This window comes from Lissotriton helveticus, chromosome 1_1 (assembly GCF_964261635.1).
Source record: "Lissotriton helveticus chromosome 1_1, aLisHel1.1, whole genome shotgun sequence".
Taxonomy (NCBI): Eukaryota; Metazoa; Chordata; class Amphibia; order Caudata; family Salamandridae; genus Lissotriton; species Lissotriton helveticus.
The window spans coordinates 1,526,787,924-1,526,809,940 of NC_136057.1; positions in this window are offsets into that span (position 1 = coordinate 1,526,787,924).

Genomic DNA, 22,017 nt, shown 5'->3' on the forward strand with positions numbered 1-22,017 from the left:
TCCAATATTGTTTAAATCAGAGCCTATTGTAACACGTTTCTCGTTCACTACGTCCAATGATACCATCCACTAATGTGAAGGTCAAACCTTTTGGATAGGAGTCTTTTAACATTCCCATTACGTCCAGAAACGTCTCTCAATGAGAAGAGATATCAACTCCAATAATAAAGCTTTGCAAGACCTGAATTTGTAATATTTGACCCGAACACAATAAGGCAGAAATTAAGCTTCATTTTTAAAGACATTTGTATTCTGTTCATGCTGTTTAGAGTGTGGCTAATGTGTAGCTTCTGGAAAAAAAAACGCAAACCCGTTTTATTTTTCAATAGCGGAGTACATCAAACTATCAGATTGAAAGGAAGCATGATTCCATTTCTTAAAAATCATAATTATTGTTTTGCCACTTTCCACATCAGGGCAGAGAAATAAATGCTCTATAAATATTTATAGCAATATTCATAAAGAGGCTCAATTTAGGCAGAGACAAATTATTTTTGTGTTTTTTCTAGAAGATTTGCAGATAACTCACAACCTTATATTAACCGCAATGATTGTTTATCTGTCAAAATCAGATGGAACCCTCACTGCAATTATGCTTCTTGAAAACAATTATGAGCCGCTTTTATGTCAACATTCAGCTTTTATGTGCTGTAATTTTCTATTTGAAGGCATTCTTCATATTCTCTTTGAAGAAAAATATTGAATTGTTATTGATTTTTTTTTAACTCACAGCTGCAACCAAACCAATAATCTTGATAACCCCCGGAGAGGTGGAAGTTAAGAATTAAAAATACAGAAAAATAATAAACAATGCATTAATATACTCTGCTGAAAGCACACGCCCTTATTACCAATAAAACGTGAGATGTTTTTGCTTAATCTATGTCAGACTTTCCTTCACATCTTGGATAAACTTCTTTAAAGCTTCACGTAAATACCACCTTATGGCCCAGGTTTCTTTTTTATTTAATTCAAATGTTAGCCTTTTAAGTCCTGCATATATTTTTGCACCTTCATTGAAAGGCTCTGATAATGGGTGCGGTAAAAAAAAAAACGTTCTTATCGTCTCTTGAACTATAATGGGTAGCCCAGGTAGACTTCCAAGCCTGTCATTTAGTGAAGCCCTGAGCCCTAATAAATAATGCTTCTCCATGGTCTTTTCGCCATGTTCTGGAAAGAGGCCAATAACGTTCAGCTATCCTTTCAGCGTGTCCTTGACATAGGCCAATAACAGCCATCTGTGCTTCAGCGCACCCTTGAGACACGTCAATAACGCTGGCGCTCTATCATTTCACTGTGCCCTACAAAGTGGCCAGTGGCGCTTAGGTATCGCTTGTCATTGCCTAAAGATTGGCCAGTTATGCGCTGAATGACCTTGCGCAGAATGCTTGAAAATACAAAGGAAGACTTACATTGACTGCGGTTGAGGCAAGTGTACTTGAATTAATTAAATAAAAAACAGCTGCACGCTAGAGATGTTAATTAGTCAGCCAAATGCATCTGAAGTAAATAAAATCTTGATTTTAATTTGCACAGCCGGTCTGAAAATAGCCGTATATGTACATTGCTGGACACCTAAAATAAAGCACCAACGGGCATTTAATGTGACCCCTGCCAAACAGTTGTACGCATTTTCTATGTGTTCATCCCAGATGTTTTGCCGTCTTTTTTAAACTCTATTTTTGCTGGACTTGAAACTTTGTGTAGTATTAGCCCTGCTAAATGGGAGTAAATTGCCTGACTCCGACTTCCAACATGACTAAATGGTTTTGTTGTTCATTGATACATTTTTCTTGCTTACAAGTTCCTAGTGCATGTTGTAGAAAATGCACCCAGGGTCTGGAAGCTAAATGCCACCTGTGGACTATTGTGCCATCCACAGAGTGGGCCTAAAAAACATAGCTTGAAGCCCAGCAATGCATTCTGACTGCTGCATTGGCACCTGTCAAACCTTTTTGTAGGCAAAGGCCTCCCTCTTTATATTGTTCAATATAATAGGTCACCCACCTGTTTGTAAGTGTTGTAGCCCACAAGGTATGCTCCATGGTGTTAAAAATTGAGAAATGCAGAAAATGTAATTAAAATCTCCATAAGGCTCGCTTGCGAATTGCAGAAATTTGGTGACTCCATATTGGTCCTTTAACAGTTCCAGCCAAATTCCACGTATTGAGCAATATGATGACAAGGGAAACAATGCGAGACTCCAGCAAGCTACCTGGAGAGCTAGATTTGTTATCCCCTAGTGTGAATTATGTTCACTAGCAGCGGAAGCTGAGACTTTTTTTATAACTCTATATGATATTACTAATTTCAATATTACAGGATCTTTTATAACCAGGAGTTCGGGCCCATGAGAACTCAATAACCACTTACAAAATCAGGTCCTCTGATGAACCTTTTTGTAGAGCTAATAAGGACTTGGCAATGAAGAAACATTGATACATTCCATTCATGAGGGGCCTAAATGAAGGAAATATCTAACCTAACAACATCTGTCACAATATTTTCAAAATAACATCAATAACGACAAATTCTGAATACTTATCAAGTCACTTTTATCTAATCATTTCAGAATATGAATGGTCAATACACAATTACAATAAGAAACCTCATACATGTCTTCATTCGTTCAATGTTACAAGTAGAATCACAAATAAGAGAAAACAGCTTATAGTGAATTCATCACAATATCAATTACAGGCATAAGTGGCAAGAGAAAGAGAGACAAAAGAAAATAAGTCACTGCAATATCAGATGCAATTTGATTTTCATACAAACCTAGATCAATGAAAAATAATGCAATATGTGCAATAGTTAGAAGAGCTAACCTCTCGGCTAAAAAGGTATAGCTTGAGGCAACATCACCAGCCAATGAAGTGCAAAGATAATCAGGAAGCCTCAGTCATGTTTAGCAAAGACAGCAGCCATCCAAAGTAGCACAGAGAAAACAGCAGCAAAGCTCTCCTCCTATAGAAGCAGCTCCTACTAAATTCTTTTTTCAAGAAATATTTATACCCTAAATATTACATGTCCAACCTCCTAGAAGCATAATTCACATCTTCTTCACAATGTTATTGGTTTTCAAAATGAGGTGTGCATCAAGTGCATTCAAACTTGCAAAGTTCTCTCAGATGGTCCATTGATAATTCAAATGATGTCATCCTTTCGTGGAAGCAGGAAAGGCATCTTGCAACATTATCCTCCTGTACCCTCCACATTAGCTTGTAACCTTTGTTGTCAAAGTAATTCATGAAATAATAATATTTAGCTCAAGAAGGAAATTCCTAGAGATTACTTTGTGCACAGCTAAACAAACTAACCTGCATTTTAGAACTAGTGAAGGACAAAATACATTTCTTCCGAGGCCTACATTTTGAGAAAATAAAATCACTCCAACAAGATTTTGAGGTCTTCATAGGAAAACCATGAACTGCAAACCAACAATTTTTCTAGGAAATAAAACACACTTCATTACAAAGACGTATAAAGAAAATACATAAGAAAAGTCATTATGGCAAATGATTCATTATTCTGATTAGATTATCAAGCATAATCTCATTGAGCTCATTATTAATTATTATGTCTCTCTTATGTTATAAAGAAAGGAGATAAGCATTTTCATGAAACATTGTTTATAAACATTCTTGTTACTTATTATTTCATAATTTTACATGAAAGATTTTATAATGCATAATTTTATTTTAAATCTCTTTCTTTCGTAAAAATGTTAGTTCACGTAAAATAATATTTTATTTATTCATGCTTTCTGCATGTGTAATGCTACTTTTATTTACTTCACATGGTGTGCTTTGTCTTGCACTTTTCACTTAAACTTATAAAAAGGTCATTCATCCATGTTAATAATTTTCACACCATTAGTTATTTGTTTAGTTAATAACACAAATATGAGCAGATTTGATCGAGCGGGATGGGATGTATGTCCCAAGATTCATTCCTCATCACTTTCCAGCTTGATTTTCTAATGCAAGAGATTGAGGTCAGAGGGCTGATTTTCAAGTACATTTCTACTTGAGAAGCTGCAAAATCAACTCAAAATAGGTTTTGGAGTAGGTATTCTACCCAAACTAACAGTTCAGGTAGTTTATTTTTGTGTGAAATGCATTTTTTAAATTTAACTTTTTAGGTCGAGCATTCAAGACCTATTGTAATTTCTTATGTTGGTTTAGAGCTCTCCCCCAGCTTTTGATTTGTTTGTTTCAGTGTCCCTCAAACATTCTTGCTTGCCAGTGGTCAGTCCTGCCTCTTTGTCCCTCCTTTCTCTCTTCCGTTCCTCCCATGCAGCAGGGACTAAGTACAGTCTCATCGCACTACAGTTTTTTGTCTTTTTTTTCTGGGAGACTACTTTATTTCTTTCTTTACTGCTCAGTTTCTGTTTGCCTGTGTGTAGTTTTGGCACCATAGCTGATTACATTTAAATATAGTTTTCCTCCCTCACACCTCCTCCTAATTCTGCAGTTTGATTGGGGGTACTTTTTGCGTCATGCCTCCCTCTCCGTGATTATATTGTTTAGGCTTTTAAGCAATTTTCGCTTTCAACCGTCATTTGGGCTTCTTTTTAATAGGATGTTAGTTTGGGTTTGGGCTTTGTTTTACGGAGGATTGGGCTTGTTTTTTGGTAGAAAAACAGATCAAGCCTTGGCAGCACAAAAAGGTGGCAGTGAATGTCCGAATTTTTGGCTTTGCCAGTGCTTGTTTCAGGGGAGTCGCCTTTACATCGTGACATGGGGATGTCAATGCGTACCTGTGCAAGAGCATCGACTGCATGTGGACCGTTGGGTGCACCCTTCACTTCGACAATCTCTTCTCCCTTACAGGTAACCTTCATAACTTATTTTTTTGGATTCCGTCTGGCTTGATAATATTTCTGTGGACCTATTGTAGACTTGGTCCACTTTCCCCAGCCCGTTTCAAGTTCTCCAGACATGGATAAGTGTTTATGGGAATGGGCGTTGCTTTATCAGCCTCTGCCCCCGACCCCGCCACCCCAACGCACAGTTCTAACCATTGTTTCAAGCGAAGGCTTTAGTGTGGCCGGGTCCAAAACGTAACTTACAAAAAGTGTGGTAGTTGCACTGTGCATGGACAGGATTTGTTCTCAGCGGGGAAGACGGGGAGGGGGCAGGAACATGCGGATCCAGATATCTACAAGACAGAGTGGGTGAGGTGGCTGTGCATGCACCTGACTCGGCCCATTCATTATCGTGGTGGGGTTTGATGAGGCCCTCTTCACCCACCGCCCCACTCCGGCGTTTGACAGGCAGCAGCATGTGTGCAGCTCACACCTGTTCAGCCCCACTCCCTGCTTGGGATTCTCAGTGAAACTGCGGGAAACAGCGGGAATGGGCTTTACAATATGTATGTGCGTATTTTAGAGCATTTTCTAATGTCACATTTTACGACTTATTGATTGCTTTTATGGTACTTTTGGACACTGTCACACCTCTGTAGCCGGCGGCACATTCTTGATATCAGGGAGCGTAAGTGTTAAATGTTAGTGTGCAGTGTTTGGTTCAGAGAGATATGCTCACTTATGTTCGCCCTATGGGAGTGGGCCTGTTGACCTGGGAGGAAGATGCCTGTTCATCCTACCCTGAAGACAATAATTCCACAGATGGCTCAGTAAATTAATGCTAGATCATGTTTCTCTAATCTTTAGATTATGAATCCGAATCCCTTGAAGGCAGACACCTCCTTTCACCCTGTCGATGGCAGTGTATTTAGTACCTCTAAATGGGCTAATAGTAACACGTGTTGTTCAGAGTGCTCTTAAAAGGCAGAAGTTTATTGTGAAGCGCTACATAAAAATAATGTATTCTTACTTCTTTTGACCTGACTCAGGAGAAAAAGCACTTGCAATGCAATAGGTCTCGCATTTACGCGAGTGTAACCTATTGGCATTGTAATTGACAAAGCCTTTTATTTATGTTTTCAAAAACAAAAATGATAGGCATTTTCATTTACAATGGCAATAGCTTAAACTTGCGTAAATGAGAGACTGAATGCATTGCAAATGCTTGTTAATTAAGCAGATAGGAAGTGCCACAGACTTCCTCTTCCTGTCCAGAAGTCTCCTCCCACTGCTTTGTCCAGTCCTTGGTAATTTTCAATTGTATTTTGAGGGGGTAGGATCACTCTCTTCTCTGTACTGAGAGGCCTTTGCAGCTAAAGCAGAGAATTCTGTAGGCGTACTAATTGGTCAGGGGATTCTTCTTATTATTGTCTTGTTATCCTTAGCTATTCATTGGCTTCGGTTATCCCTACCCAATTTTGTAATATATCCCAGATTGTTTTCCTCTTTTTGGACCCATTTCATAAACAAGTCCATTCTTGACATATAAAACATGGACTCTAACCATTTATAATGTTGTGGCGATGTTTCACTTATCCAGTTACGACTGATCTCCCCTCTAGCAAGCAATATTGTGTAAGACAAAAAGTTCCTAGTCACTACTGACACACCCTCCTTCACCCCAAAGATAATTTGAGCAAGGCTTACCTTTATGTGTATTCCAAAATACCTGTGAGAGTTGATTCAACTTTGTGCCAGAAACTTTGTATCTGCGTACATTGAAAAAACATATGAACATCTGTTTACTTTTTCCAGGCAACACTTTTCCAGGCAACCAACTTTCTTTTTCCAATTTTGGACAGCTTCTCGGGTGTTATATATGCACTATGAAGTTTAAAAAAATGGATTCTTTAAAAAAAAAGGAGGCTTAACAATAGTATAAATTGTGCACATCCATACTTGCAAAATATGTTGTAAAGTGCAGCTCAGCAAGCATCTGCCACATAGATTTCTACCAGGGGGAGTTCTCCGTCGACGGTGTCCTGTAAACCCCAGTACTTGAAGGCGATCTCTTTCACACCTGGGAGTTTGCAGGCCAATTGTTCCTCCAGATCATTGGCTACACCCAATGGTGATTTTCGAGCCTTAGCCCAGCTCTGCAATTGAATATACTTAGAATGGGATATGTTGTCCTCCATTAAATCTTTTATCTCACTTCAGGTGATTAGCTGTCCATCCTGCGAACTCTCAAGTATACCAGTCTCTCTCATTGATAAAGCCAATTTATCCTAAAGGCATTCTGGTGTCCCTGGAGAGTCCCATATTGGGGCTGAGAAGGTAAAGTAATCTACGTTGTGCCGCCTTCTTATCATATATCACATTCTAGTAAGTGCTTGTGGTACTTTTAACTTAATCTTGAAACAATTTAGGTCCCCATACTCAAAGAGAAAACCGCTGGTTCCCCTTATGCTCACTTTTATCATTGCGGAGAACATAATTCCGACATCAATGTCGTCTGGGGTTCTAAAAAGCATTCTAGAGTTGGTGATTTGGAAAGCGAATGCGTAAAACTGGATATCCGGTGATGATAATTCGGATTTCTTCCCTGTCTCCGCCACTTTTTCCAAGAGATCTGGACCCCTTTATATGCCCAAATAAAAGAGGTTATTGCCTGTTGCATTTTGTCTATTGTTAATTTCTCCAAATGAAGAGGGATAGTATTAAATAGATAAGTGACTTTTGGCAGAATCACCATCTTGACCAAGTTAACCCGTCCTAAAATCGTAAGGGGAAGATGTACCAAGCTCTTCAATAAGTGCACTGTTTCCCTATAAATTCTCAGCAGGTTAATTTCCGGGATTTTGCTTATATCTTCGACAATTCTAATCCCGAAGTATTTCATATCCTTTTTAATCAGCGGGTTATCTCCACTCTGATTTCAAACCATGATTTCTGTTGTGGCCTAATTTACCTGGTAGCCTGATATTCTACCAAACCCCATAGCTATCTGTATAGTGTGAGATGCTGCGGCCTCTAAGTCAGAAGTAAAGATTAACAGATCATCTGCATATAAAGCAACTTTCTTCTCCAAAGTCGCCCAACGGAAGGCGGGGATGTTAGTTGTTTTCCTCAATTTCTGGGCAAAGGGCTCTATGTACAGGTTAAACAACAGACAAAGAGACAAAGGGCATCCCTGACTTGTGCCCCTTGAGATTTTTATAGGGGCAGTTAGGTTGCCGTTTACTAGAACTTTCGCAGTGGGCTTTTAATATATTAATTATACCAGCCTACAGAATTTATCCCCTAGCTTGAGTCTCTTCAGAACCACTAGCAGATAAGACCACCTGACCCTGTTCAAGGCCTTGGAGGAATCTAACATAATAACAGCGAGGGGAACAGAATATGCTGTTGCCACATTAATTGCTCCAACGAGCCCATACGTTAATTCATAAATGTGCATCCCTTTAAAAAAATTCCTTCTGGTCCTTATGGATTATCCCCTCAGCAACCTTCTGGTCTTTATGGATTATCCCCCCAGCAACCTTGCTTAATCTCCCCACCAGGATGGTGGTAAAGATGTTATAATCTGCGTTCAATAGGGATATAGGCCTGTATGATTCACAGTTAGGGTGGTCCTTGCAGGGTTTTAAGTAGGGCTGGGCGTAGTTTGCGAAGTAGCTCTTCGCGTAGCTACGCAAAATGCACTTCGTACTACGCGAGCTACGTGTAGCACTACGCGAACTGCATAGTAGTATGTTCGCACTGTGCAAGATGCCGTTTTCAATGATTGCACAGTGCGGACAAGCATCAGCACTGTGCAATCATTGAAAACGGCATCTTGCACAGTGCGAGCTGTAGTTTTCTGCCGCTCAAGTAGATTTTTACTTGAGCGGCAGCTTTCTCAAAGGCGGACTGGTAGTTTCTCATCGCGAGCGGTCGCGAGCATACGCGACCACTCGCAATGAGAAACCTGACGTTGAGAATATCGCCAGGAGGTTTATTTTCTACGTTCGCGATCAGCAACTTGATGTTGCTGATCGCGAACGAGGAAAAAGTCTCGCCGGGATGTCATTTTGCTTATTCGCGGTCGCCAAATTGATGTTGAGGACCGCGAGCAAGAAAAAAAAACAGCTTAGAGGAGGCATATCCCAAAGAGAGCTCGTGTTACCTGTGGAAAATGGCATCCGGAGCCCTGTGATAGCTGTGTCCGCTCGCTGGGGGTTGCTGCTGTGCTCCTCTCATGCGGTGGGGGCTGAGGCGTGGCGTGATTGCTGCGGGACTGCAACCCGCTGTGAAATACAGACAGTGGAAACATTTCCGTATCGCCGGAGGAGAGATTGAGTCCGGGATGACCCGTGCTGCCCAAAGTGGGTGCCTCCTGACTACAGCGCTGTGAGCTCCAAGACTGCCGGTGAGCACAATCCGCTCGCGAAGCGTCTGCACTCTGCCTGCCTAAACAGCCGCTGTTGGTGTGTGTCGGCTTATCGGCAATACTTTTTTAACATTTTTACACGCTGCAGCAAAGAACGTGCATTGTCTGAGGATCCCTATACAGAAGAGCAACACTCTCGGTGCCCGTCATTTTTGCGATCCCTACGACTGGAAATGGCAGAGGCTGTTACCGGTCGAACGCGGCTAATATAAACACAAATTTCTTGCTCCCAAGGATGCGCAACACATATTTGCCTGCTAGTTAGTGTACTTGCAGTGAGTGCTGTGACCCGCTTTGATCTGACTGCACGCAAGGGGTGCACCAGTGGCCATTGCTGCCCTTCTTGTTGTTCTCTCCTGCACGCCATTTCACAGTGCTTTGACTGCCGCTTCTGGTGGCCTTCCCCGGAGGCTGTGTGGACCAGGGTGTGACCTTGAAACACCTAACACGTATGAGGGCTCCTACCCTTTGCTTGAGTACAGCCTGGGGGTGAAGATCTTAGAGCCCCTGCAGTCAGAGCTTTGGCGGAGAGACTCTGAGGAAGAGGGACTACAAGTCCCAGGGGGCAAGAGCACTGACCGCACCGGTGCCTGCTTTCGTCAAGGACAAGGATGCCCATTTAGTACATCGTTCTCCCCCCTTCGTGCTAAGCCCGGGCCAAGGGCGGTCCCGTTAGAGCCGTTCGAGCCTGGGCTGGGCCACCTCTCTTACCTCTTTTACCTGCCCGGCCTTTGAAGGTTAGTCTCCACACCGTTCTATTCGTATAAGGGCAGGCGCATCACGATTAATTAGCTGCTGAATTTTATTAATGATGAATTTGCGGGAGGGGAGGGGTGGAAATATGCCATGGGCGGAAGTGTTGTTGGAACATTGGACTAATTTATTGTAAGAGCCACCTCGGTACTAGCCCATGAAATAGCCATGACTGAACGGCGGCTATCGCTAGATCCCCAGCAAAATAAACTGTCATCCTTGGGTGCTCTAATGCTTGCTCGCTCACCGGAAGACTGCATGGTCACAGGCTCAGACATGCTGAACTCTGAAGCGGGTTGTAGCCAAATTCCTTCATTTCAGTCGGACTGCCCAACAACGGTGGACCCTTTGACGAGTTCCATCCCGTGTGATCAGGCACAATTGAGTTCACCAATCCCCACCATGCACCGAGTGATGACGAGGTCTGTCCCACAACCCAAAGCCCAAGCACTTGGAATTTTACCAGATCCAGCAGAAAAAAAGAAGTGGGGAGGGGGTCCCCAACGGCAAAACAATGCTAAAATGCCAAAGGTTTCTAAAACTGGGGGGTTGTCGCCACTATCATCCCCAACTCCACCTGAGCCACTGACTGTTAATCGCACAGCAGGCACTCAGAACGTGATGATGACTGGAAACCTGCTGGCTGAAAATGAAGAGAGACTGTGAACTAGAATGGGGGCCCTATTATCGGCATCTTTCACTCCTATCCTAGACAGGCTGACTGTAATAGAAGAGAAAGTAACTAACCTTGAACTTTTAACTGTGTTCAATCATGCATCAGCCATGGGTTTATTAGGGGGGATTAATGTATTTAATGAGAAATCATCAAATGTAACAAATAATCCTATAATTCCAAACCCGCTACCATGTATTTTACAAACTTCTGTCCCGCTATCTATGCCACAAACTAGACACAAACCACCTCTGATAAGGCTATAGTAGCCCAGGCAGGTGAGGGAAGTGAGCTTGGGAATATGTCGGGGGAATCAGCCCAGCTCATCCCGTGCACGCCAGGGATGCTTGGTGATGGACGCAATGGCAGGACCATCAGGAGTACGGTTGGAATTCACGACCTGCTAGGCTTAGATAACCAACCAATTCAAGTCCCTGGGGCTATTAGTTATAACCCTACTTCAACACACTATGGGCAGGAAAAGAGTATACCTAGATATGATCCCAGGGTATTAAATCTCCCGCCCGCTGCAGCACCATTGGTCGTAGTCCTGAAGGATGTACCTAATTTACAAGAAGGCCAGGTAGAATCTACCAAACAGTTAATGGATAAAATAATGAGAAGAAGGGGTTTGGGGCTGGGACATTTGTAACCACCTTATCATGGCTAGACGCTGCTCTTGGGTAGGTTATTCTGTGAAGAGTGGTGGGGGGATTGTGTCCTGGCGAATTTCAATAAGGCACGTATAACTAGGCTTATAATTGAATGCCTAGGAAAAAGGAATGAAGAGTCTTACCATGCCAAAATATCTGTGCTACCTCTAGGGATCTTTTATAGCCCACACCACAATCCTGCACCAAGAGTAAGGCCCAAAAGCGATTATCGCAGTAATAATTATGGGGTTGTACTGCATATTTTTTAATTAAATCTCTCAAATAGATATGCCCCATTGTCTAGTCTAGAGGACTGTGACTGACTGTCTCCAGTTGTTACTCCGAGACGGAGGAGACCCCGGTGGTTTCTGACACTCCCCTACGGGGGACCCAAATTTTCAATTAATTAACTCTAATGGGACCCAGGGCACTGAGGACTTGACTATCCCTGGACAAAAGATCGGTCCAGTTGAGAAGTCATTTCACATATTTTCCTGGAATATTGCTGGGTTACTTACAAAAAGTCAGAGGACTGGTCAAGCTTCATTGAGTTGGGTGATATGGTAGCGTTCCAAGAAACTTGGGCTTTGGGGATGATTTACCGGCCAGGTTATCTAGTATTTGGTAAGCCAGCAATTTCTGGTAGCAAGGGCATCCCTCTGGGGGCATATAAATATGGGTGAGACAACAGGTTGGTCTTTTGGTCAAAGAGGTCGTGATTGATAACCCAGATATCCAGGCTATTAGGATAACCCCCGAGCATGAGCCAGAGTGTTTATTTTTAAATGTCTATGCCAGAGGGCAGGTAGGTGGAAAGGCTTCTCCTACCATTTCTATTTTAGATTCCTTTCTGAAAACCTTAAAAGGGCCCTGCAATAAGATCATTGTGGGGGACTTTAACTGCCTGTTTGAGCCGCTTGGGCTAGAAGACTGGAACCTCACTAGTGATGAAGATGCAGTTTGGGGTGTCCCGTCACTAATGTTAGCTCTAGTCAAGAAATAGTCAGAGCGCTGTGCTGCAGCTCAAGAGCTTTACTATGGAGTGTGGGCTCCGCGCAGTTATTGGTAGATCTAAATTAGACACCCAAGGCAAACCCACTTTTAATAGTGCGATAAGGAAAAGTAGGATTGACTATTTTATTATCAATTTAGAACTCCCGCAAAGATTAAGGGATATGGAGGTCGTGAATAGATCAGAGAGCGATCACGACCCTCTTCTCTTGACCATAGATGTGTTCCTTCCTGAGAACAGGGGTGGCAGCTTAGGCAACGTACCATCAGATGTAATTGTGTCCAACAACTCCTGCAGGCTAAAATGGGGTCAGGTTGCCGCAGATGAGGCCACGGTATCTCAGATCAAGCTGACACTCGAAGACTCCCTTGCAGCCCTTTCGCAACTAGATTTTAATGAGGACACCTTATCAGTCTTAACAGTACACCACGAGGCCCTGTTCACTAAGCTTAGGACTTATTTTGTTAAACCTGGAGTGTGAAGCATTAGTGTTACAGGGCATAAGGCTGCTAAATGGTATGATGGGGCATGTAGGATGAAGAGATACAAAAGGGGATGATGGACGATCAGTTGACTGGGGGTGAGTGTTTGATTTGCTCAAACGCTCCGTCCATCATCCCCTTTTGTATCGCTTTGTTCGCCCTAAGTGTGGCAGGGTATGCTCAGACGTGAGTCCCTTGCTCACTTGGCCACTTGATTCAAGATAGCCTGGCTGATGAGGATTATGAATCCGAAACCGGTCCCAGGATGCTTGTTTCCGGTCCAGGGAAGACATGGCATGGCAGTTCGGGCTGGACTGTTCCCATGAGGCAGAGGGTCAGACTGATTTGCACAAGGCCATGTCTGAACTGGGGTGGCCGAGTGAGCTAAAGAATGGTGATGGATTAAACCCAGATCAGTTGACTGGGGGTGAGTGTTTGATTTGCTCAAACGCTCCGTCCATCATCCCCTTTTGTATCGCTTTGTTCGCCCTAAGTGTGGCAGGGTATGCTCAGACGTGAGTCCCTTGCTCACTTGGCCACTGGATTCAAGATAGCCTGGCTGATGAGGATTATGAATCCGAAACCGGTCCCAGGATGCTTGTTTCCGGTCCAGGGAAGACATGGCATGACAGTTCGGGCTGGACTGTTCCCATGAGGCACAGGGTCAGACTGATTTGCATATTGCCATGTCTGAACTGGGGTGGCCGAGTGAGCTAAAGAATGGTGATGGATTAAACCCAGATCAGTTGTCTGGGGGTGAGTGTTTGATTTGCTCAAACGCTCCGTCCATCATCCCCTTTTGTATCGCTTTGTTCGCCCTAAGTGTGGCAGGGTATGCTCAGACGTGAGTCCCTTGCTCACTTGGCCACTGGATTCAAGATAGCCTGGCTGATGAGGATTATGAATCCGAAACCGGTCCCAGGATGATTGTTTCCGGTTCAGGGAAGACATGGCATGGCAGTTCGGGCTGGACTGTTCCCATGAGGCACAGGGTCAGACTGATTTGCATATTGCCATGTCTGAACTGGGGTGGCCGAGTGAGCTAAAGAATGGTGATGGATTAAACCCAGATCAGTTGACTGGGGGTGAGTGTTTGATTTGCTCAAACGCTCCGTCCATCATCCCCTTTTGTATCGGGGCATGTAGGATGGCCTACAGGGCGCTGTCTAGTGCAATAAGGGCAGACTCTGCTCAAGAGGTAAGGAGCAGGAGACCTGAATATAAAACTATCAAATAACGTGCAAAAAAGACCCATGATGAAAATAGGTGGAAGGAGTTGTTATCTGCATGCAATGGAAAAAACTGGTGCAGATTATGGCATCTAATTAAGGTGGGAAGTGATCACTCTAGCCCACAACCAGTCAATAATGTTCCACCAGAAGCTTGGGTCGCATATTTTCAGAAACAATTCTCCTATAGTCCATATGACCCAGGACAGTTTCAGTGTTCAGACTCAGAGTCAATATTAATCTTTGGCCCTTTAAAAGTAGAATGTGCACTTGACGGGGTGGCTGCAGGTAGAGCCCCGGGCCCTGATGGTATCCCGGCAGATATATTTAAATCTGACTGGGAGAATTGGCTAAAATGTATCCTTATTCTTGCCAATGGTTTAGCTAGAGGTGCCCCCATCCCAGAATCATGGCATGGGAGATAATCCCAATATATAAAAAGGGACCGAGCCTCCCCATCCAATTACTGGCCCATTAGTCTTATTGATACTATCCAGAAGTTGGTGGCCAGATTAGTATTGATTAAGGTTAATGGGTGGATTGATGATAATGAGATATTATCCACCTATCAAGAAGGATTCCGCTGCCACGTCAGTACTACTGACCAAGTCTTCAGGTTTATGATGCTGTAATGGAACACCGAGGTTTTGGCTGGGGGTACCCTCTATGCAGCATTCATAGACTTGAAGTCTGCATTCGATTTAGTTCCCCGCAATAAACACTGGGACACTCCTAGCAAAGCTGGGATGCCGGCAGAGATCCTTTCATTTATCATCAAATTACATGATTCTACCTATGCCCAAGTTAGGTGGGGACAACAGGTAGAGACAACAGAACGTTTTTCAGTAAACAAGGGAGTGCGACAGGGGTGCGTTCTTGCCCCCACCCTTTTCTCCCTGTTTATCAACAAAGTGGTCTCCTACTACTCTGCCTATCCCACGGATGCTCCTAATCTCGCTGGTTCGAGGGTGCCTATATTAATGTTTGCAGACGACACCCTAATCTTGTCCAAAACACAAATGGGTCTTCAAAGAGCACTCAACCGATTTACTCTTTTCTGTGACGATCATAAGCTTGTTGTCAATGCTGACAAGACCAAGTAGTAGAAATGAATAATGTGCCCCTCGAACAAACAGATTCTTTCACATACTTAGGGGTGACCATAGGTAAAAGACTAAGGGGTCCATTAGGTTCGTCCGTCCGCCATCCTGTTGGGGGCAGGTACCGTCCGCCACAAGGGCGGAGGAACCATGCCCCCTAAAAGGACCGGCCACCGCAATGTGAAAAATGCTTGTTGTGCATTTCCATAAGGAGGAGTCTTTGTTTTGAAATAATTTTGGAAATTGATGCCATTTGACACACTTGAAGATTTAGGTTCTGTGAGGTTTTTGCGTTGAACCAGTTGTGTCTGACTACCTCCCAGTGTACCCCTTAGATTGAATAGGAGGGCACTCAGCTTTTGCTGCAATATTGTTTCTTAGGGTGAAGAAGAAAAAGTGTTTTCCATCATTTTTTTGATTTTTTTATAAAGTGTATATGTTGTTCATCGTCTATATTTAATGTATATAGGTGTGTACATAGGTATGTATATTTGTGTATAGTGCATAAAATTGCCTTACATTTTTTTTCTGTTTTTTGATAAAAAAAAGAAATGAGATGAGAATATTTCTGTTTGATTACAATAAATAAAATGTGTAATCATGTCCCCTTGTGTTAGTGATGACGTTGATAATGTGTGACTGATTTAGCAGTGGACTTATGCCACAAAAACAATAGGAGAATTTATAGTTACCTATTAGAAAAATAGTATTATATATTTGTTCCTCCTTACTCCACTTTTTTCTGTTGTCTGATGTGCGTTTCACAGCACAACATGACAGGCACCGCGCGGTGCCTGCCATGTTGTGCTGTGAAATGCAGGGGGGTACCATAGGTACCCCCCATGTGCAGCCCCCACCACCCCTTCACCCTGGGGCCCCCAACGGGCCCCCAAACCAGGAACCGTATGCGTTTTCGTGGCGGCATTGCCAGGCCATCCTAATATGGCTGGCGGTGTCTGATAGACACCGCGACCATATCAGGCCTTTTCCGCCACGGCGGAAAAGCGACGGACGGTCTACCCCTCCGCCACGGTCCCCCCGCCATTATAATATGGCGGGGGAAGAAAGGTGGAGGACGGGCAAGTTTGGCGGACGGATCGCCACCGCCTGCATGGTGGTGGCGATCTGTCCGCCATCCTAATGGACCCCTATATTGGAAGCCACAGATAGACTTACTGGTGGTAAAGCACAATCAATTAGCGGGGGCCCTCCTAAAAGAACATTGTCTATCATTAACTAAACCCGTTGCTCCAGTTATGGCTATTTATCAAGGGAAGGTCATAGCCTCAATAATTTAAGGAGCTGAACTCTGGGGATTCGGAAATTTATCAGAATAAGTATCTAAGGGCACTGACTGGCCTCTCGCAGTCCGCCGTTATTGATGGATCTGGGGGTATGTCTTTTGACGAGGCGGCGGGTATTAGACCTCTTGCCTATTGGCGATGGCTTTGGACCACCCCGGAGCTGGCCCCTTATGCGCAGGCACTTAAGTATATCAAAGATGCCTATAAATCTAGCAAAATACCATGGTTACATAAGATTAAGGTCACTCTAGCAGACATGGGCCTTAACCACCTATGGCTAGAGCCTGAAGGGAATTCTTTCCCCTCAAAACTGGAGTTTAAGGCCCTATACAGAGAGTTGGTTTGGCATAAGTCCTTTTCCCAGGTGAATGGCCACTTTATGAATCATAAAGTGGAATATAGATTGGAGGCTTACTGGGACACCATCACCAGTTTTGGGGATAGGAAACTCTACCACCAATTTAGAGTGGGAAGCCTCTCCATAAAATCGTTCACCAAAACTGGGGGACTGACTTAGATCTATATTGCCATACTTGCCCCTGGGTGGAAGAGACCTTGCTGCACATCTTTTTTGTCTGTCCTGCTTATAAGGCACCTCGCAGGAAATGGCTTAAGCCTGTTTGTGCACAAACGGGAATATGATCCTCTAAACTGGCTTTGTGAATCTTAAAGTCTGACACAAGTGAAGTCATAGTTGTAGCTATGGCAAAATTCTGGAGTTGGACTTGGGCCATAAGAAGGATCAGGATGCAGGGCATTATGTAACCTTATATGCATTTTGATACTTTTTTTGCCATCTTATTACAGGTGGTTACCAGCTCTACTGTTCCTCCAACTTAAATATGCTATTTATATGCCTACATTCTTGTGTCTAATTTTGTTATAATTAACTGAGGTTTCATTGTATAACATGATCTTATCTATTTTTGATGACACAAGTTCTTTTATATGTAATTGTACCTTGATATGTAAATGGCTTTTAATAATTAATTGTATTTGATATTTTTATACGTTTTATTTCAGAGGAAATTGTTTTAATGCTGTTTTGTAAATGTGTCTTTTATGATTGTTTATAATCGAATAAAGACTAATTGAGTGAGAGAGTGACCGCTGCACTATGCTACGCTATGCTACGCGTGTTTGCACTGTGCTACGTGCAGTTTGCGTAGTGCAAAGTAGCGCAAACTTCGCAGACTACGTGAGCGTAGCGTAGTGCTTTGCCCAGGCCTAGTTTTAAGATAAGGGAAATTGTCACTTCATTCCATGATCTTGGAAGTTGCATCACATTATCTAAAATCCGTCTACTTACCTCTGTCATAAAGGGAGTTAGGACTTCCCCCAGGACCTCATACAGTTCCGTTGGTATCCTATCCTGTCCAGCTGCTTTTCCACCCTTAGATGTTTGTGTGGCCTTCCTCACTTCTTCATCTGTTACATCTTGGTTGACACGCTCTTTCTGCTCTTGACTTAACAGACTCTGCAAACCAAGTTACTGCCTCTTCCTCTGAGACCTCCTCCTCCTTGAAGTAAAGTCCTCAGAAATGTTCTAAGAAGGTCTCTTTCACCTCAGAATCTTTTGTTAACATTGATTGGACGGCTGACCTTAACTCCGTTGATGTAATTTCTATTTTGCTCAGTTTTGATTGTCCAGGCTAAGATCTTCCCTGCTCCCACCCCTTACCCAAACTGGGCTAGCTTGCTTGCATCCCATCTTATTCTTAATCCTATTTTGTAGAGTTTCTTCCACTTGGTTTTTAAGTAATATCAATCTCTCTCTCCTCTGGGTATTACTGCCAGTGGTCATGGTTCTTTCTGTCTCTATCTTTTTTATTTCTACCTCTAATTTATCTAACTCTTGTCTGTATTGTCTATTCCTTTATACTTGTGACCTTACCTCGAATAAAGTCTTTCATCATATCCCACACTATTCCGATTGGGGCGGTACCACAGTTAATCTGTAGGAACTCATCCAAATCTAGCTTTAGGGCATACATTATTTCTGTCTCTGCAGAAATAGTGTGAATCAGAGTCCACCTTTTATCCCTGTGTGAACTATCCTCCCTGAATTTTAATAATATTGCTGAGTGGTCAAATAAATGTGCAAAAAGATATTCAATGTCTAACAACTCTTGTTTAAGAATTCCTTCTACAAGAAAATAGTCGATCATTGATCTATGCCCATATTTTTTATTATGAAATGATGTACCTTGCAGAGCTCCTACCCTCTCCCTCAATAAGTCCCTAAGAGTGTGCTGCCTCATCATTGAGCTAAAAAAAAAGCGGGATTTCTGAGTGGGTATAGCTGTACTGTTACTGGATTTATCCAACTTTGGATCTATGATGATATTTAAATCTCCCACCATAATCACTGGGCCGGGGAAGTCTAGCAAGTTTGTAAATACTGACTTTAAGGGTTTACAGTCATCCTGGTTTGGGCCGTAATATCCTACTAAGGTTAGTGGGCGGTCCTCTATTTTAAAGTTTGTTATAATCCATCAACAGATTTATCCACCTGTGTACTTATTAACCTAACGCACCCTCCTTGTTTTTTAACAACTATTACTACCCCTCTTATGTTAGCTGTCAGTTATGTGCACCATACCTGCTGTACCCATCTCTGTTTTTTAAACAACGCCATACATTCATCTTTGACCAAGTGAGTTTCCTGTAAAATCAGAATTTGTGCTAGGAAATCTTTGAGGTATTGTAGAATCCTATCTCTTCTACCCCTTGTATGAAGCCCGTTGACAATACATGTTAGTATCTATGTGATCTTCCTACAGTATCTTTCAGATGTGTATACTGACCTTCATACCATAACTCATCTACGTTCTGTCTATTTGAGGTGTCTGAGGACATTTTTTGTAGTTTTTCCCATAGCTCCCTACCCAGTACCCCCTACCTCCCCCCCCTGGAGAACCCCCTTTACTTCCTACTGGACCCAACATAGGTGACATTTTCTTCCCAGTCCCTTGATGCCACCCATATTTACATGAATTGAAATAAAACCACATATACCCCCCACTTTATCTCCTACTCCTTAATTTCTTGCATTACATCAGTCTCCGTTTACCTGCTGCCCTTCTTAATTACATCCAGGAGATTATCAACCTCTGACAGTTTTCAGAAAGTGCATTTTATTGTTATGCAGGACTCTGAGGGCAGCTGAAAATTTCAGCTGCGCAGAGGCTCCTGTTTTCCAAAAATCCTTGAGTTGCTTTCCGAGTTCCCATTGTCTGTCCAGAGTGATCTGGGCCAGGTCTGACCTAATTTCAAAGGAGATATCCTTCCCCCTTAGAGTTTTCATTTTCAATGCACCCAGGAGTATTTTTTCTTTTAGGTCTATGTTTGGAAGTTGAGAAGGATTTAAGTGGCTTCACTCTCAGCGAATACATAGAGAACCCTTCAAGAGAAACGCGAATAATGGCCTGTTCTATTGCCGCTTCAGTTTCTTCTATCTGGAGGGTGTCCTTTATTAATGAAGCAACAGATGATTTCAACTTGGCCCCCTCTTGTCCCTTGGGGACATTCAGTATGCACAGGTTGTTCTTCCTAGAATAATTTTCCAACTGTTCCACCTTTTCCTGCAGTGCCTGCTCCACCCTCTGCAGTGCTACAATCTCCTTCTTGCTGTCATTTAGGCCCACCCTTAGCTCGCCAACACAATTTTCCAATGTCTGTGTTCTCACTGCCAGAGACTCTATTTTTTCTCTAGAACCTCGCAAAAGTTAAGAATCTCCCTCTGGTTTGCCCCCGATACTGCAAAACCTTTTCTAATGTCTCTGGATAGCGAGACAAACACATCTTCTAGTGAACCACTCCCAGCCCGGTACCAGCATCTTTTTACTGATCATCACGTTTTGTTGGGGCCTTTTCGAAGAGGGGGTACCCCTATTGCTATCCAATGTATTTCCAACCTCGTGGGCTTCCCCTTTCTCGCCTCTCTTGCCTACCACCCCTTCTGGTGCACCTTCTATTGGTGGCTTCATTGAATGGGCAGTCCCCCACTGGTCAAGCACTTCTGGATTTCTAGGTTGCCTCTCCATGTCATTTCCCTTACTTTTGAGGATACCTACAGGTGGGTGGGAGACTTTAATTTTATGACTAAGAATCTCACTCCTGTTTTTTCCGCCCCGTACTTTCCGGGGTCCTTGTCCACTTCTCCCTTAGTTCTGGGTCCCTCTGTATCAGCTTTGAAGGAAATAGGGGTGATATAGCCTTTATCAAGAGAGGGGGGCCTCTTACTTGTTCCGGGTTTGAAGCCATTGGAGTGACAGAAGGTCCTTCTACCGACCTGCACCCTTGCTCCTGCTGCCTCCCCACTTGCACATTAGCCCTTGAAGTATCTAGACAAACTTCCCCAATGGCAACCTTACCAAGTTTCTTCAGTTTTCCTTCCGTCACCGCTGGGGCACACTATTTTTTTGTCCCTCGATGCAATGTCTGTGAGGTACACTGTTGCACCCGGATCTCTGTTTGCCTCTTGGGGAGCAGTGGTTGTGCTGATGCTGCTCCTGCTGTTCCTAAGAAAACCTTGCACCACCGCCCTCCTGCATTTCCGAAGCTCCAGGGCGGCAAAACCAGAAGTTTCCCTCGCTTTGTTTCTAGGGTGAGATGCTCCTCCACAAAGTTTGGTATCGGACTTGAAGTTAGGAGTGACTCTGTAAAGCACATACGGTTCAGGTAGTCAGGGGGACGTTAAGCATCTATAATGATGGTGGCGGTGCACTTCAGTGGGACCTAGCAACTGGCAAAACAAGTGGCCGCCATGTTCTCCCACATTACTCTCTTCTTTGCCTACAATCCCTGCTGAATTTACCTTTGGAATTTAACGATTTTTATGTGAGAAATCAAGTAAGTTAAAGAACTTTTGTATATATATTTATTGAATAATGGAGGGCATTCACCAGTACTTTTTTCTCTTTTTTTCCCTTAAATTTCTGGAGTTGCAGAAGGGGCCTTTTTTGCATTCATTTTTTCTAAGGGATAAAAGTTTGCTCATTTTTGGGAGGGTTTTAAAGTACTTATTCTCCATTTTATTTTGTGTTGTTTGTGAATTTTGAATTTGTATTTTGCTCATCTTACTGTGTGCGGCCTAGTCTGCCTGAGGGGCATGGTCAGCCAGCACTAAGCATTAGGTGTAAATTAAAAAACATTTTTCTGTGCTGCATGATTTTTTAAAGCGGTACAAAAGGGGGTGGTGATGGACGGAGCATCTGAACTAATCAAACACTCACACCCAGTCAACAGATCTGGATTTAATCCATCACCGTTCTTTAGCCCACTCTGCCACCCCAGTTCAGACATGGCCATATGCAAATCAGTCTGACCCTGTGCCTCATGGGAACAGTCCAGCCGGAACATCCAAGCCATGCCTTCTCTGGACCAGAAACAAGCTTCCTAGGACCGGTTTCTGGCATTTCAGCCATCTTCAGCCAGGCTTGCTTGAATCCAGTGGGAGAGTGAGCAAGGGACTCACGTCTGAGAATACCCTGCCAACTTATGGCGAACAAAGCGGTACAAAAGGGGGTGGTGATGGACGTAGCATCTGAACCAATCAAATACTCAC